Source organism: Phyllobates terribilis, unplaced genomic scaffold (genome assembly GCF_046119375.1).
Source record: "Phyllobates terribilis strain yellow unplaced genomic scaffold, ASM4611937v1 Scaffold_9__5_contigs__length_417890890, whole genome shotgun sequence".
Lineage (NCBI taxonomy): Eukaryota > Metazoa > Chordata > Amphibia > Anura > Dendrobatidae > Phyllobates > Phyllobates terribilis.
The window spans coordinates 411,076,577-411,092,166 of NW_027362769.1; the positions used below are offsets into that span (position 1 = coordinate 411,076,577).

Here is a 15,590-nt window from a genome sequence, read left to right on the forward strand (position 1 = left end):
ATGCCCGTCAGGCTAGGTGGGCACTGTTTTTCTCGCGGTTTAATTTCTCCGTTACTTACATCCCTGGTACTAAGAATGTTAAGGCGGATGCCTTGTCTCGCAGTTTTTCTCCCATAGTCGGTGCTGAGAAAGAGGAAAACATTTTACAAGAAGGTGTTGTGATAGCTGCTTTAGACTCCGTTTTGGAAGATGAGATTCTTAAAGCTCAGGAGAATGCCCCATCTAACACTCCTCATGGGAGGTTGTTTGTGCCTGGGACCTTTAGGAGAGATTTGTTTGTTGAGTGTCACGAATCTCGGTTGGCAGGTCATCCCGGAATCTCTGAGACCAAGAGACTGGTGGGTCGCAGTTTTTGGTGGCCTGGATGGCAGAAGGAAGTCATTAAGTGGGTGCGTCAATGTACTATATGTGCTAGATCTAAGTCCTCACATACTCCTGCTGCGGGGTTACTTTGTCCTTTGGAGGTCCCCAGTGCTCCTTGGACACATTTGGCTATGGACTTTATAACTGACCTTCCCCCCTCTGAGGGTTTTACTGTCATCTGGGTGGTCGTGGACCGTTTTAGCAAGATGTGTCACTTGGTTCCCTTCGTCAAACTGCCCTGCGCTAAAACTCTCGCTAAGGCCTTTGTCAAGGAAATTGTCAGACTTCATGGCGTTCCTACTGACATTGTTTCTGATAGGGGTCCTCAGTTCGTGGCTCGTTTTTGGCGTGCCTTTTGTGACAGGTTGGGAATTCATTTGTCGTTTTCGTCCGGATATCATCTTGAATCTAATGGCCAGACAGAAAGGAAAAACCAGGATGTTGAGCAGTTCTTGCGTTGTTTTGTGGCAGACAATCAAGAGGGGTGGTCTGAGTTTCTGCCACTTGCCGAATTTGCTCTGAACAATCATACATCTTCTTCTGCTGGTTGTTCGCCTTTTTTTTGTTGTTCTGGGAGACATCCGTCGTTTGGGTCGTTCTCCAAGTTGGGATCTGCCGTGCCTGAGGAGGAGAATTTTTCCGGTGATTTGGAAAGAGTTTGGACGGATGTGCGTGGTAATCTTCAGGAGGCCAACAGAAAATCTAAAGACTACTTTGATAGGAAACGACAGGAGGTTTTGTTCGCTGTTGGTGACATGGTTTGGTTGTCCTCTAGGAATCTGCGGTTGAGGATTCCTTCTAAGAAATTGGGTCCCAAGTTTGTAGGGCCCTTTAAGGTGCTTCAGGTTGTCAACCAATCTGCTGTTAGGTTGGAGGTTCCTACCTCCTGGAGAATTAATCCGGTCTTTCATGTCTCTCTGTTAAAAAAAGCTGTTGTGTCGGATGGTGACGCCTCTGCCTCTGTTCCTCCGGTGGTGGAGGACGGGGAATATGAAATTTCTCGCATCCTTGACTCTAGACGGTATAGAGGTAGTTTGCAGTATCTTGTGGCCTGGAAAGGTTTCGGACCCGAGGATAACTCTTGGGTGAGGTCAGATGATGTTTCCGCGTCCAGACTTATCAGAGCGTTTCACAGGAGATTTCCTGATAAGCCTGGTCCTAGGGGATCCGGAGGATCCTCTTAGAAGAGGGGGTACTGTTAGAACCTTGCTGTTAGGTTTTTTTTCCTTTGCTGGTCACATGACCTTGTTGGCCTATTTAATCCTGCTCCGCCCTTCTGGCTTTGCTGGACTTCATTGTATATCTACTTTCTAGCTAGCCTGTGCTCTGTATCTAACTCTGTTAGTTTGCTTGGTCTACGGACCTCTATGTTCTATCTATTTTGTTTGTTCGTCTGTCTGCTACTATTTCTGTTAGGAGGTGTCCCATATTCCTCCCAGTCCTTAGTACTTGTAGGGATTCCCTCCCCACATCTATAGGTCTCCGTACAGACTAGATTAGGACTTTAGCAGGTCTGATCGCAGGATCAGGTTCCCTGTTACATCGTAGGGATTCAGCTGAGTCCTATAGTAGGGACAGATCTCCTCTCTTTCCTTAGCTTTGGTAGCAGAACATAACAGCAGCGACTGTGGCAGCACCGACAAGCCCTGGTGCAATACGTTCTGACGTATAGCCTGGGCCAACGAGATCCAGAGGTGGGGCAAATCACGCTGGAGGAGTGGTCTCAGATCAGGGACCTATGCACCCTTCTGCACAGTTTTGAAATGGCGACGAAGATGTTTAGTGCTGACGATGCCATTATCAGCATGACTATTCCGGTGATTTACATGCTGGAGCACATGTTAAACAGAATTCGGAGTCAGGTGGTGGCACAAGAGGAGGTGGAGGAAGTAGAGGAGGAGGAGTTGTATGCGGAAGGGCTAACATCTGCAAGGTCCAGACGGTCGGCAGCACCAAGGCGGTAGGCATGTGAGGGTGGGGGAGATGGTTTTACCAGGGCGCATGGTAGCAGCCAAACTAGTGAGGAAGGTGCAGGAGCCCAGGAAGAAGTGGAGGACGAACTGATGGAAGACTCATCAGATGAGGGAGACCTTGATCACATTTCTGTTGTGCGAGGTTGGGGGGAGAGGACAGAGGAAGGAAGCATGATTGTTACCTCGCCACCAACACAACAGGGACTTGGTGCTCCTGGATGCGCAACACACATGAGTGCCTTCTTGCTGCACTACCTGCAACATGACCCTCGAATTGTGAGAATTAGAAATAATCCTGACTACTGGGTTGCCACACTGTTAGATCCCCGGTACAAAAGTAAATTTGCCGAAATTATTCCTGCCATAGAAAGGGATGCACGCATGCAGGAGTATCAGCAGAGACTGTTGCAGAATCTTACATGTGCTTTTCCACAAAACACCAGTGGTGCAAGTAGTGAATCTCACAGTTCCAACTTGCCAACCGTGGGACCGTCAAGTGTTCAGCACTCAAACCGTAACAGAACCACAGTATCTGCTGGTAACATCAATTTTGCGGAATCATTTCACCACTTTTTTAGCCCATCCTTTGCAAGGCCACAGGAGACAAGAAGTCTGACACATAGTCAACGCCTAGAGACGATGGTACAGGAGTATCTCCAAGTAAACATTGAAGCCATGACTGTGTCACTGGACCCTTGCTCTTTTTGGGCTTCCAATCTGGATAAATGGCCGGAGCTAGCCACTTACGCCTTGGAGATCTTGTCATGCCCCGCAGCCAGCGTTCTGTCTGAACGTGTGTTCAGCGCTGCTGGTGGTGTGCTGACAGATAAGCGCACGCGGCTCTCCACTGATAATGTAGACAGACTCACGTTCATAAAGATGAACAAATCATGGATCCGAAACGACTTTTCTACCCCTGTGTCATCCTGGGGAGAGTAAAAGCTTGATGATTGGTTAAAATCACCCTACCAACCGTTTTAAGCTTTCAAATTACTAATCATGTTTATCTGTATCTTGGCTGGAAAATAATTTGGGCTTTGTAGCAGTGTGCAGCACTGATTCTATTAGGCCATCTATAATAAGCTCCACCAGATTTAAAATTACTAATCATGTTTATCTGTATCTTGGCTGGAAAATAATTTGGGCTTTGTAGCAGTGTGCAGCACTGATCCTATTAGGCCATCTATACTAAGCTCCACCAGATTTAAAATTAATAAAAATTTTTAGCTGCATCTAGCCCGGAAAATAATTTTGGGGCTCCCAGATGCGCAAGACACATAAGTGCCTTCTTGCTGCACTACCTGCAACATGACCCTCATATTGTCAGAATTCGAAGTAATCATGACTACTGGGTTGCCACACTCTTAGATCCCCCAAACTTTTCGATCAACCTTTTCATTTTAATAAAGACCAAAAAAATGGTCATTTTTGAAATTATAAGCATTAGCAGGTTGTTAGAAACTGAAATCAAACAGTTTTCAACTCAAAACTTTATTCTAGGTGATGTTACATTTTCACATAGGACCCCTTGTTCGAAAGGAGCTTCTGAACTCTCTCGTCCATTGAATTTGTCAGGTTTTGGATGGTTTCTGCTTCAATTGTTTTGCATGAGGACAGAATACCCTCCCAGAGGTGTTGCTTAGATGTGAACTGCCTCCCGCCATCATAGACACTCCTTTTGATGATGCTCCAGAGGTTCTGAATGGGGTAGAGGTCAGGGGAGCATGGGGGTCACACCATAAGTTTGTCCCCTTTTATGCCCATATCAGCCAGAGATGCAGATGTTTTATGTGCAGCATGAGATGGTGCATTATCATGCAAAAAAATGATCTTGCTGTGAAATACACGGTTCTTCTTCTTGAATCATGGCAGGAAGTGCTGTTTGAGAAAATCCACATACATTATGGAGTTCATCTTTAGCGCCTTCAGGGATCCTAAAGGGGCCGACAATCTCTCTCCCCATGATTCCAGCCCAAAACATTACTCCACCTCCTCCTTGTTGGCGCTGTAGCCGTGTTTGCGTGGGGTGTCCATCAACCAGCCATCCTCCACTCCATCCATCTGGACCATCGAGCGCTGCACGGCACTCATCCGTGAACAAAACAGTTTTGAAATCAGTCTTCATGTAATGTTTGGCCCACTGGAGCCGTTTCTGCTTGTGTGAAGTGGATAGAGGAGGTCGACAGGATGGCGTATGCACAGCTGCAAACCTCTGAAGGACCCTGCATCTTGTTGTTCGGGGGACGTTGGAGGCACCAGCAGCTTCAAAAACTTGTCTGCTGCTATGACAAGGCTTTTTTGCCGCTGCTCTTTTAACCTGACGTAATTGCCTGTAGGAAAGAGTCCTCAATTTGCCCTTATCAGCACGCACACGTGTGTACTGTGAATCAGCTACATACTTCTTGATTGCCAAGACACTTCATCCTGATCATCGCACAATGTTGATTGTAGTCATGCCTTGACCTAAACACTCCACAATTTGTTGCTTCTCAGCAGCCGACACATCCTTTTTCTTTCCCATTTTGGCAGAAAATGTAGGCTGCTTAATAATGTGAGAGAGCCTTCTTAAGTAGTCTTGCCTTTCATTGGACACACCTGACAAACTAATTAGCACAGGTGTCTGCAATTGCTTACAGTGATATAAAGAGCCCTGACACACATCACCATCAATGAGTTTAACTGACAAACAAACAAATTCTTCCCTTATCACTCCTAAACACTTTTTGCATAATAATTTGGAACACAGTGTACATGTGCTTTTCCACAAAACACCAGCGGTTCACGTAGTGAATCTTACAGTTCTAACTTGCCAACCGTGGTCTGTATGGAGTTGTTCAATAAAGGGCCCAAAATTAAGATAACATAGATGGGAGAGGTCTCTATGAATAGGAATTCCTAAGTATTTGATACCCTGTGAGGGCCAGGCAAAGGGAAAGTTGGACTGGATGGAATCCTATATGGATTTGGGGAGGGAGACATCGAGGGCCTCAGACTTCGCTGCATTGATTTTAAAATTTTACCATGTAACAAAGTGATCTATTTCAGCCATAACAGCAGGGATGGATATATGTGATTGAGTGATATATACTAGGACATCATCAGCAAATAGAGAGCACTTGTACTCGGTGCCTCCCACCTCAATCCACCTAATATTGGGGTTATGGCGAATTGATGAGAGCAGGTGCTCCGTCACTAGGATGTATAAGAGAGGGGACAGAGGACATCCCTGCCTTGTCCCATTGGTGATTGTGAAAGGTGATGAAAATGTTCTGACGCACCCCCTGGGCCTTGGGACACCCGGAGCCGGACCCTTTTTGGTGGATGCTGGTGGTTGTAGTCTTCGTGGCGGCGACCCTGTTCCGTGTTCAGGGTGGTCAAACCAGTGGCGGAACTATTTATGTGGTTTTGATGTTTAAATGTCCGACTACGCCACCCGTGGATTGCGGTCAGAGTGAACCGCCGCTGCAGGGCAGACCGCTGAGGCTGGTGTTGTGGGTGCAGCAGAGCGTAGCATAACTCCCCACGGGAGGAGTATAGCCTCAGGGCAGTGTATGCGGAGGATGGGGGTGATGGTGCAGGGCAGCAGCAGTAACGACACGGAGTCAGTGATGCAGTCCAGGGCCTTTACTCACAGTTCTTATTATCCAGACCACGTCTGCAGGTAACGGCTGCCCACGTCGTACTGTGCTCACCAGGTGAGGGGCTCAGACAACTCCCAGATAACTTTGGAGCACTTCACGGGACCCCCTTTGTGTGTCCTTTGTCTGGCCTTTCTTACCAACCCTTCTGTCCGGCTGCCTCGGGCCTCCTCTTGGTAAACTTGGCGCCAGTTTCCCTGACCCTATGTGGTGCCTTCCTAGCGGGTGTAGCGAGGGGCTGCGCCACATAAAATGTCAGAGCCTCCGGTTTCTAGCTGAGGGTCGTTTCCTGCCTCCACTAGTTTCGGGGACCGGTCTCCCCCTTTGGCCTGACCCCTCCACGCAGGTGGATTCGGGCGTGCGGTGGCGACTCGCCCGTCCGCACCCCTGGGATCCCTTCATTCCTCGTTCCTGGAGCCTTCTCCGCTCCTCTTCCTTCCTTCTCCCTCTTCCAGGCCTGGGCCTCTGTTACTAGGCCCGCCTCCGGAGCAGAGCTCTTGCAGAGCCCCTGCTCCCTGCCACTTCTGCTCAGACTTCTCTGCACTGAACTAAGATGGTGCCCACCTTTTATACTCCCTTCTCAAAGCACCCAGGAACTGCTTCCTCCCTGCTCCTGCACTACAGGGTTCCCCTTCCTCAGTGTTCCCTCCCCCCACTCCAGCCAGGGACAGGGACTGTCGTGCCCATCTCAGAGGCATATTGGTCGCCCTGCCCCACGGCAATGTGGTGTAATGCATGCAGGTGTCGGGTCCTGATCCACACTCCATCCTTACCTGAGAGTGAGATATCACACCTCTGGGTGAGGTGCAATACCTCTGTAGCAACCGAGCCCTCAGGGTGCTACAGTTCCATTTATCTTCAGCCTAGGTGACGTATTGTGATACAGGGCCGTGATTTTGGCTATAAAAGGGTCCCCTAGACCCCTACCCCAAGCTTTTTAAGAGAATCATATATGGCGTGCCAGGAGACTCTATGGAATGCTTTCTCAGCATCCAACGAGAGTATCTAATTACAAATTTTTAACTGCATCTAGCCCAGGAAATACTTTGTGCCTAGTAGCAGTGTCTGCTAGTCAGTGGATTATCCCGGCTGTTAAGCAAGCTACACCACCTGTAGTTTGGACACTTAATTTTTTCAAAGGAAATGCTTCGGGACCACGGGATACTCAGTGAAGAGCATCAGGAGGCACCCCAAGGCATAGGGGCTGGGACTGGCAGTAGGATGCCTTGCGGTGGACAGCCGAGCTCGATCCTTATAAAAGCTTTTTAACTGCAGCAGCTTTAGTGGACGCTACTGGAGCTGGAATTACGCGGCTGCTGGCATGAGACTTGCCCTCCAATAGATCCTTGTAAATGGATTTAAAGTGTATTCATTCAAATTAGAGAGACAATTTAAATTAAAAAGCTTAGAGCTGCCTCCACCACAGGGGGGCTCGCTCGACCCACCAGCGGACAGGCACCAGTATTGGGAGAGGGGGGCTGGCCATCAGGGTTCACCGCGGCTCTGGCACAAACCCAGCGACACGGAGGTGGCACGGGCAGGAGCGGACTGAACGTGTCGGCTTCTCACTTTTTGGATTTTAGAAGGGCATGACATGCCTATATCTGTGTCTCCCCCTCCTTTTACTCCTCCACCTCTTTTCTTTTCGCATGACTATATGTACTTGTCACTTTTCCATGTGTTAGTTGTGTCTTCTGAGCAGTTTGTCAGCTTTTGGACACCTTTGAAGGTGTTTTCTATGTGTTTCTATGTGTTTTTGTTTGCCTGCCATTGGTTTTAACGGTGTTCGAAGGTGTTCGACGAACAGTTCGACGAACAGTTCGGCGAACACACGGGTGTTCGACGAACCGAACCGAACTCGAACACTAGTGGGGTGGCTCAACACTAGTTATTAATGCGTCCGGTGTGATGGTGGTGACTGGTGAGATATGCGGTTATTAATATTTCCGGTGTGATGGTGGTGACCGGTGAGATGTGTGGTTATTAATATGTCCAGTGTGATGATGGTGAGCGGTGAGATGGGCGGTTATTAATACGTCAAATGTGATGGTTGTCACTGGTGAGATGTGCGGTTATTAATACGTCCCGTGTGATGGTGGTGACTAGTGAGATATGCGGTTATATTTACGTCCGGTGTGATGGTGGTGACCAGTGAGATGTGTGGTTAGTAATACGTCCAGTGTGATGGTGGTGACTAGTGAGATATGCGGTTATTAATGCGTCCGGTGTGATGGTTGTGACCGGTGAGATGTGTGGTTAGTAATACGTCCGGTGTGATGGTTGTGACCGGTGACATATGCGGTTATTAATACGTCCGGTGTGATGGTGGTGACTGTTGAGATGTGAGGTTATTAATACGTCAAATGTGATGGTTGTCACTGGTGATATGTGCGGTTATTAATACGTCCCGTGTGATGGTGGTGACCAGAGAGATGTGCGGTTATTAATACGTGCGGTGTGATAGTGGTGACCGGTGAGATGTGCGGTTATTAATACGTCCGGTGTGATGGTGGTGACTGGTGAGATGAGTGGTTATTAATACGTCCAGTGTGATGGTGGTGACTGGTGAGATGTGCGGTTATTAATACGTCCAGTGTGATGGTGGTGACTGGTGAGATGTGCGGTTATTAATACGTCCCGTGTGATGGTGGTGACTGGTGAGATGAGTGGTTATTAATACGTCCAGTGTGATGGTGGTGACTGGTGAGATGAGTGGTTATTAATATGTCAAGTGTGATGGTGGTGACTGGTGAGATGAGTGGTTATTAATACGTCCCGTGTGATGGTGGTGACTGGTGAGATGAGTGGTTATTAATACGTCCAGTGTGATGGTGGTGACTGGTGAGATGTGCGGTTATTAATACGTCCAGTGTGATGGTGGTGACCGGTGAGATGTGCGGTTATTAATACGTCCGGTGTGATGGTGGTGACTGGTGAGATGTGCGGTTATTAAAACGTCCAGTGTGATGGTGGTGACTGGTGGGATGTGCGGTTATTAATACGTCCAGTGTGATGGTGGTGACTGGTGAGATGTGCGGTTATTAATACGTCCAGTGTGATGGTGGTGACCGGTGAGATGTGTGGTTATTAATACGTCCAGTGTGATGGTGGTGACTGGTGGGATGTGCGGTTATTAATACGTCCAGTGTGATGGTGGTGACTGGTGAGATGTGCGGTTATTAATACGTCCAGTGTGATGGTGGTGACCAGTGAGATGTGCGGTTATTAATACGTCCGGTGTGATGGTGGTGACTGGTGAGATGTGCGGTTATTAATACGTCCAGTGTGATGGTGGTGACTTGTGGGATGTGCGGTTATTAATACGTCCAGTGTGATGGTGGTGACTGGTGAGATGTGCGGTTATTAATACGTCCAGTGTGATGGTGGTGACCGGTGAGATGTGCGGTTATTAATACGTCCGGTGTGATGGTGGTGACTGGTGGGATGTGCGGTTATTAATACGTCCAGTGTGATGGTGGTGACTGGTGAGATGTGCGGTTATTAATACGTCCAGTGTGATGGTGGTGACCGGTGAGATGTGTGGTTATTAATACGTCCGGTGTGTTGGTGGTGACTGGTGAGATGTGCGGTTATTAATACGTCCGGTGTGATGGTGGTGATCGGTGAGATGTGCGGTTAATAATATGTCCAGTGTGATGGTGGTGAGCGGTGAGATGGGTGGGTATTTATACGTCCGGTGTGATGGTTGTGACCGGTGAGATGTGCGGTTATTTTTACGTCCGGTGTGATGGTTGTGACCGGTGAGATGAGTGGTTATTAATACGTCCGGTGTGATGGTGGTGGCCAGAGAGATGTGTGGTTAGTAATACGTCCAGTGTGATGGTGGTGACCAGTGAGATGTGTGGTTAGTAATACGTCCAGTGTGATGGTGGTGACTAGTGAGATGTGCGGTTATTAATACATCAAATGTGATGGTTGTCACTGGTGAGATGTGCGGTTATTAATATTTCCGGTGTGATGGTGGTGACCGGTGAGATGTGTGGTTATTAATATGTCCAGTGTGATGGTGGTGAGCGGTGAGATGGGTGGTTATTTATACGTCCGGTGTGATGGTTGTGACCGGTGAGAAGTGCGGTTATTTTTACGTCTGGTGTGATGGTTGTGACCGGTGAGATGAGTGGTTATTAATACGTCCGGTGTGATGGTGGTGACCAGAGAGATGTGTGGTTAGTAATACGTCCAGTGTGATGGTGGTGACCAGTGAGATGTGTGGTTAGTAATACGTCCAGTGTGATGGTGGTGACTAGTGAGATATGCGGTTATTAATGCGTCCGGTGTGATGGTGGTGACTGGTGAGATGTGCGGTTATTAATATTTCCGGTGTGATGGTGGTGACCGGTGAGATGTGTGGTTATTAATACGTCCGGTGTGATGGTGGAGACTGGTGAGGTGTGTGGTTATTAATACGTCCAGTGTGATGGTGGTGACCGGTGAGATGGGCGGTCATTAATACGCCCGGTGTGATGGTGGTGACTGGTGAGATTTTCGGTTATCAATACGCCCGGTGTGATGGTGGTGACCGGTGAGATGTGCGGTTAATAATATGTCCAGTGTGATGGTGGTGACCGGTGAGATGGGTGGGTATTTATACGTCCGGTGTGATGTGCGGTTATTTTTACGTCCGGTGTGATGGTTGTGACCGGTGAGATGAGTGGTTATTAATACGTCCGGTGTGATGGTGGTGGCCAGAGAGATGTGTGGTTAGTAATACGTCCAGTGTGATGGTGGTGACCAGTGAGATGTGTGGTTAGTAATACGTCCAGTGTGATGGTGGTGACTAGTGAGATGTGCGGTTATTAATACATCAAATGTGATGGTTGTCACTGGTGAGATGTGCGGTTATTAATATTTCCGGTGTGATGGTGGTGACCGGTGAGATGTGTGGTTATTAATATGTCCAGTGTGATGGTGGTGAGCGGTGAGATGGGTGGTTATTTATACGTCCGGTGTGATGGTTGTGACCGGTGAGAAGTGCGGTTATTTTTACGTCTGGTGTGATGGTTGTGACCGGTGAGATGAGTGGTTATTAATACGTCCGGTGTGATGGTGGTGACCAGAGAGATGTGTGGTTAGTAATACGTCCAGTGTGATGGTGGTGACCAGTGAGATGTGTGGTTAGTAATACGTCCAGTGTGATGGTGGTGACTAGTGAGATATGCGGTTATTAATGCGTCCGGTGTGATGGTGGTGACTGGTGAGATGTGCGGTTATTAATATTTCCGGTGTGATGGTGGTGACCGGTGAGATGTGTGGTTATTAATACGTCCGGTGTGATGGTGGAGACTGGTGAGGTGTGTGGTTATTAATACGTCCAGTGTGATGGTGGTGACCGGTGAGATGGGCGGTCATTAATACGCCCGGTGTGATGGTGGTGACTGGTGAGATTTTCGGTTATCAATACGCCCGGTGTGATGGTGGTGACCGGTGAGATGTGAGGTTATTAATACGTCCGGTGTGATGGTGGTGACTGGTGAGATGTGCGGTTATTAATACGTCCAATATGATGGTGGTGACTGGTGAGATGTGTGGTTATTAATACGTCCGGTGTGATGGTGGTGACTGGTGAGATGTGCGGATATTAATACATCCAATGTGATGGTGGTGACTGGTGAGATGTGCGGTTATTAATACGTCCGGTGTGATGGTGGTGACCAGTGAGATGTGCGGATATTAATACTTCCAATGTGATGGTGGTGACTGGTGAGATGTGTGGTTATTAATACGTCCGGTGTGATGGTGGTGACCAGTGAGATGTGCGGATATTAATACTTCCAATGTGATGGTTGTGACCGGTGAGATGAGTGGTTATTAATACGTCCGGTGTGATGGTGGTGACCAGAGAGATGTGTGGTTAGTAATACGTCCAGTGTGATGGTGGTGACTAGTGAGATATGCGGTTATTAATGCGTCCGGTGTGATGGTGGTGACTGGTGAGATGTGCGGTTATTAATATTTCCGGTGTGATGGTGGTGACCGGTGAGATGTGTGGTTATTAATACGTCCGGTGTGATGGTGGAGACTGGTGAGGTGTGTGGTTATTAATACGTCCAGTGTGATGGTGGTGACCGGTGAGATGGGCGGTCATTAATACGCCCGGTGTGATGGTGGTGACTGGTGAGATTTTCGGTTATCAATACGCCCGGTGTGATGGTGGTGACCGGTGAGATGTGAGGTTATTAATACGTCCGGTGTGATGGTGGTGACTGGTGAGATGTGCGGTTATTAATACGTCCAATATGATGGTGGTGACTGGTGAGATGTGTGGTTATTAATACGTCCGGTGTGATGGTGGTGACTGGTGAGATGTGCGAATATTAATACATCCAATGTGATGGTGGTGACTGGTGAGATGTGCGGTTATTAATACGTCCGGTGTGATGGTGGTGACCAGTGAGATGTGCGGATATTAATACTTCCAATGTGATGGTGGTGACTGGTGAGATGTGTGGTTATTAATACGTCCGGTGTGATGGTGGTGACCAGTGAGATGTGCGGATATTAATACTTCCAATGTGATGGTGGTGACTGGTGAGATGTGCGGTTATTAATACGTCCGGTGTGATGGTGGTGACCAGTGAGATGTGCGGATATTAATACTTCCAATGTGATGGTGGTGACTGGTGAGATGTGCGGTTATTAATACGTCCGGTGTGATGGTGGTGACCAGTGAGATGTGCGGATATTAATACATCCAATGTGATGGTGGTGACTGGTGAGATGTGCGGTTATTAATACGTCCGGTGTGATGGTGGTGACCAGTGAGATGTGCGGATATTAATACATCCAATGTGATGGTGGTGACTGGTGAGATGTGCGGTTATTAATACGTCCGGTGTGATGGTGGTGACTGGTGAGATGTGCGGTTATTAATACGTCCGGTGTGATGGTGGTGACCAGTGAGATGTGCGGATATTAATACTTCCAATGTGATGGTGGTGACTGGTGAGATGTGCGGTTATTAATACGTCCCTTGTGATGGTGGTGACTGGGGAGATGTGTGGTTATTAATACGTCCGGTGTGATGGTGGTGACCGGTGAGATGTGCGGTTATTAATACGTCCGGTGTGATGGTGGTGACTGGTGAGATGTGCGGTTATTAATACGTCTGTTGTGATGGTGGTGACCAGTGAGATGTGCGGTTATTAATACTTCCCTTGTGATGGTAGTGACTGGTGTGATGTGCGGTTATTAATACGTCCAGTGTGATGGTGGTGACTGGTGAGATGTGCGGTTATTAATACGTCCAGTGTGATGGTAGTGACCGGTGAGATGGGCGGTTATTAATACGTCCGGTGTGATGGTGGTGACTGGTGAGATGTGCGGTTATTAATACGTCCGGTGTGATGGTGGTGACTGGTGAGATGTGCGGTTAGTAATACGTCCAGTGTGATGGTGGTGACCAGTGAGATGTGTGGTTAGTAATACGTCCAGTGTGATGGTGGTGACTAGTGAGATATGCGGTTATTAATGCGTCCGGTGTGATGGTAGTGACTGTTGAGATATGCGGTTATTAATACGTCAAATGTGATGGTTGTCACTGGTGAGATGTGCGGTTATTAATATTTCCGGTGTGATGGTGGAGACTGGTGAGATGTGTGGTTAGTAATACGTCCAATGTGATGGTGGTGACTATTGAGATATGCGGTTATTAATGCGTCCAGTGTGATGGTAGTGACTGTTGAGATGTGCGGTTATTAATATGTCAAATGTGATGGTTGTCACTGGTGAGATGTGCGGTTATTAATATTTCCGGTGTGATGGTGGTGACTGGTGAGATGTGTGGTTATTAATACGTCCAGTGTGATGGTGGTGACCGGTGAGATGTGTGGTTATTAATACGTCCGGTGTGATGGTGGAGACTGGTGAGATGTGTGGTTATTAATACGTCCAGTGTGATGGTGGTGACCGGTGAGATGTGCGGTTATTAATACGTCCAGTGTGATGGTGGTGACTGGTGGGATGTGCGGTTATTAATACGTCCAGTGTGATGGTGGTGACTGGTGAGATGTGCGGTTATTAATACGTCCAGTGTGATGGTGGTGACCGGTGAGATGTGTGGTTATTAATACGTCCAGTGTGATGGTGGTGACTGGTGGGATGTGCGGTTATTAATACGTCCAGTGTGATGGTGGTGACTGGTGAGATGTGCGGTTATTAATACGTCCAGTGTGATGGTGGTGACTGGTGAGATGTGCGGTTATTAATACGTCTAGTGTGATGGTGGTGACCAGTGAGATGTGCGGTTATTAATACGTCCGGTGTGATGGTGGTGACTGGTGAGATGTGCGGTTATTAATACGTCCAGTGTGATGGTGGTGACTGGTGGGATGTGCGGTTATTAATACGTCCAGTGTGATGGTGGTGACTGGTGAGATGTGCGGTTATTAATACGTCCAGTGTGATGGTGGTGACCGGTAAAATGTGCGGTTATTAATACGTCCGGTGTGATGGTGGTGACTGGTGGGATGTGCGGTTCTTAATACGTACAGTGTGATGGTGGTGACTGGTGAGATGTGCGGTTATTAATACGTCCAGTGTGATGGTGGTGACCGGTGAGATGTGTGGTTATTAATACGTCCGGTGTGTTGGTGGTGACTGGTGAGATGTGCGGTTATTAATACGTCCGGTGTGATGGTGGTGATCGGTGAGATGTGCGGTTAATAATATGTCCAGTGTGATGGTGGTGAGCGGTGAGATGGGTGGTTATTTATACGTCCGGTGTGATGGTTGTGACCGGTGAGATGTGTGGTTATTAATACGTCCAGTGTGATGGTGGTGACCAGTGAGATGTGTGGTTAGTAATACGTCCAGTGTGATGGTGGTGACTAGTGAGATGTGCGGTTATTAATACGTCAAATGTGATGGTTGTCACTGGTGAGATGTGCGGTTATTAATATTTCCGGTGTGATGGTGGTGACCGATGAGATATGTGGTTATTAATATGTCCAGTGTGATGGTGGTGATCGGTGAGATGTGCGGTTAATAATATGTCCAGTGTGATGGTGGTTACCAGAGAGATGTGTGGTTATTTTTACGTCTGGTGTGATGGTTGTGACCGGTGAGATGAGTGGTTATTAATACGTCCGGTGTGATGATGGTGACCAGAGAGATGTGTGGTTAGTAATACGTCCAGTGTGATGGTGGTGACCAGTGAGATGTGTGGTTAGTAATACGTCCAGTGTGATGGTGGTGACCAGTGAGATGTGTGGTTAGTAGTACGTCTAGTGTGATGGTGGTGACCAGTGAGATGTGTGGTTAGTAATACGTCCAGTGTGATGGTGGTGACTAGTGAGATATGCGGTTATTAATGCGTCCGGTGTGATGGTAGTGACTGTTGAGATGTGCGGTTATTAATACGTCAAATATGATGGTTGTCACTGGTGAGATGTGCAGTTATTAATACGTCCAGTGTGATGGTGGTGACTGTTGAGATGTGCGGATATTAATACATCCAATGTGATGGTGGTGACTGGTGAGATGTGCGGTTATTAATACGTCCGGTGTGATGGTGGTGACCAGTGAGATATGCGGATATTAATACATCCAATGTGATGGTGGTGACTGGTGAGATGTGCGGTTATTAATACGTCCGGTG

At 47.9% G+C, this 15,590-nt stretch overlaps 1 protein-coding gene across 3 annotated transcripts in view; it reads left to right on the forward strand.

The window, feature by feature from the left end:
- The window catches only part of LOC141162670 (uncharacterized), a 381,745-nt gene that overhangs the window by 73,777 nt on the left and 292,378 nt on the right, over nucleotides 1-15,590 (forward strand). The gene's annotated exons all lie outside the window — the stretch shown is intronic.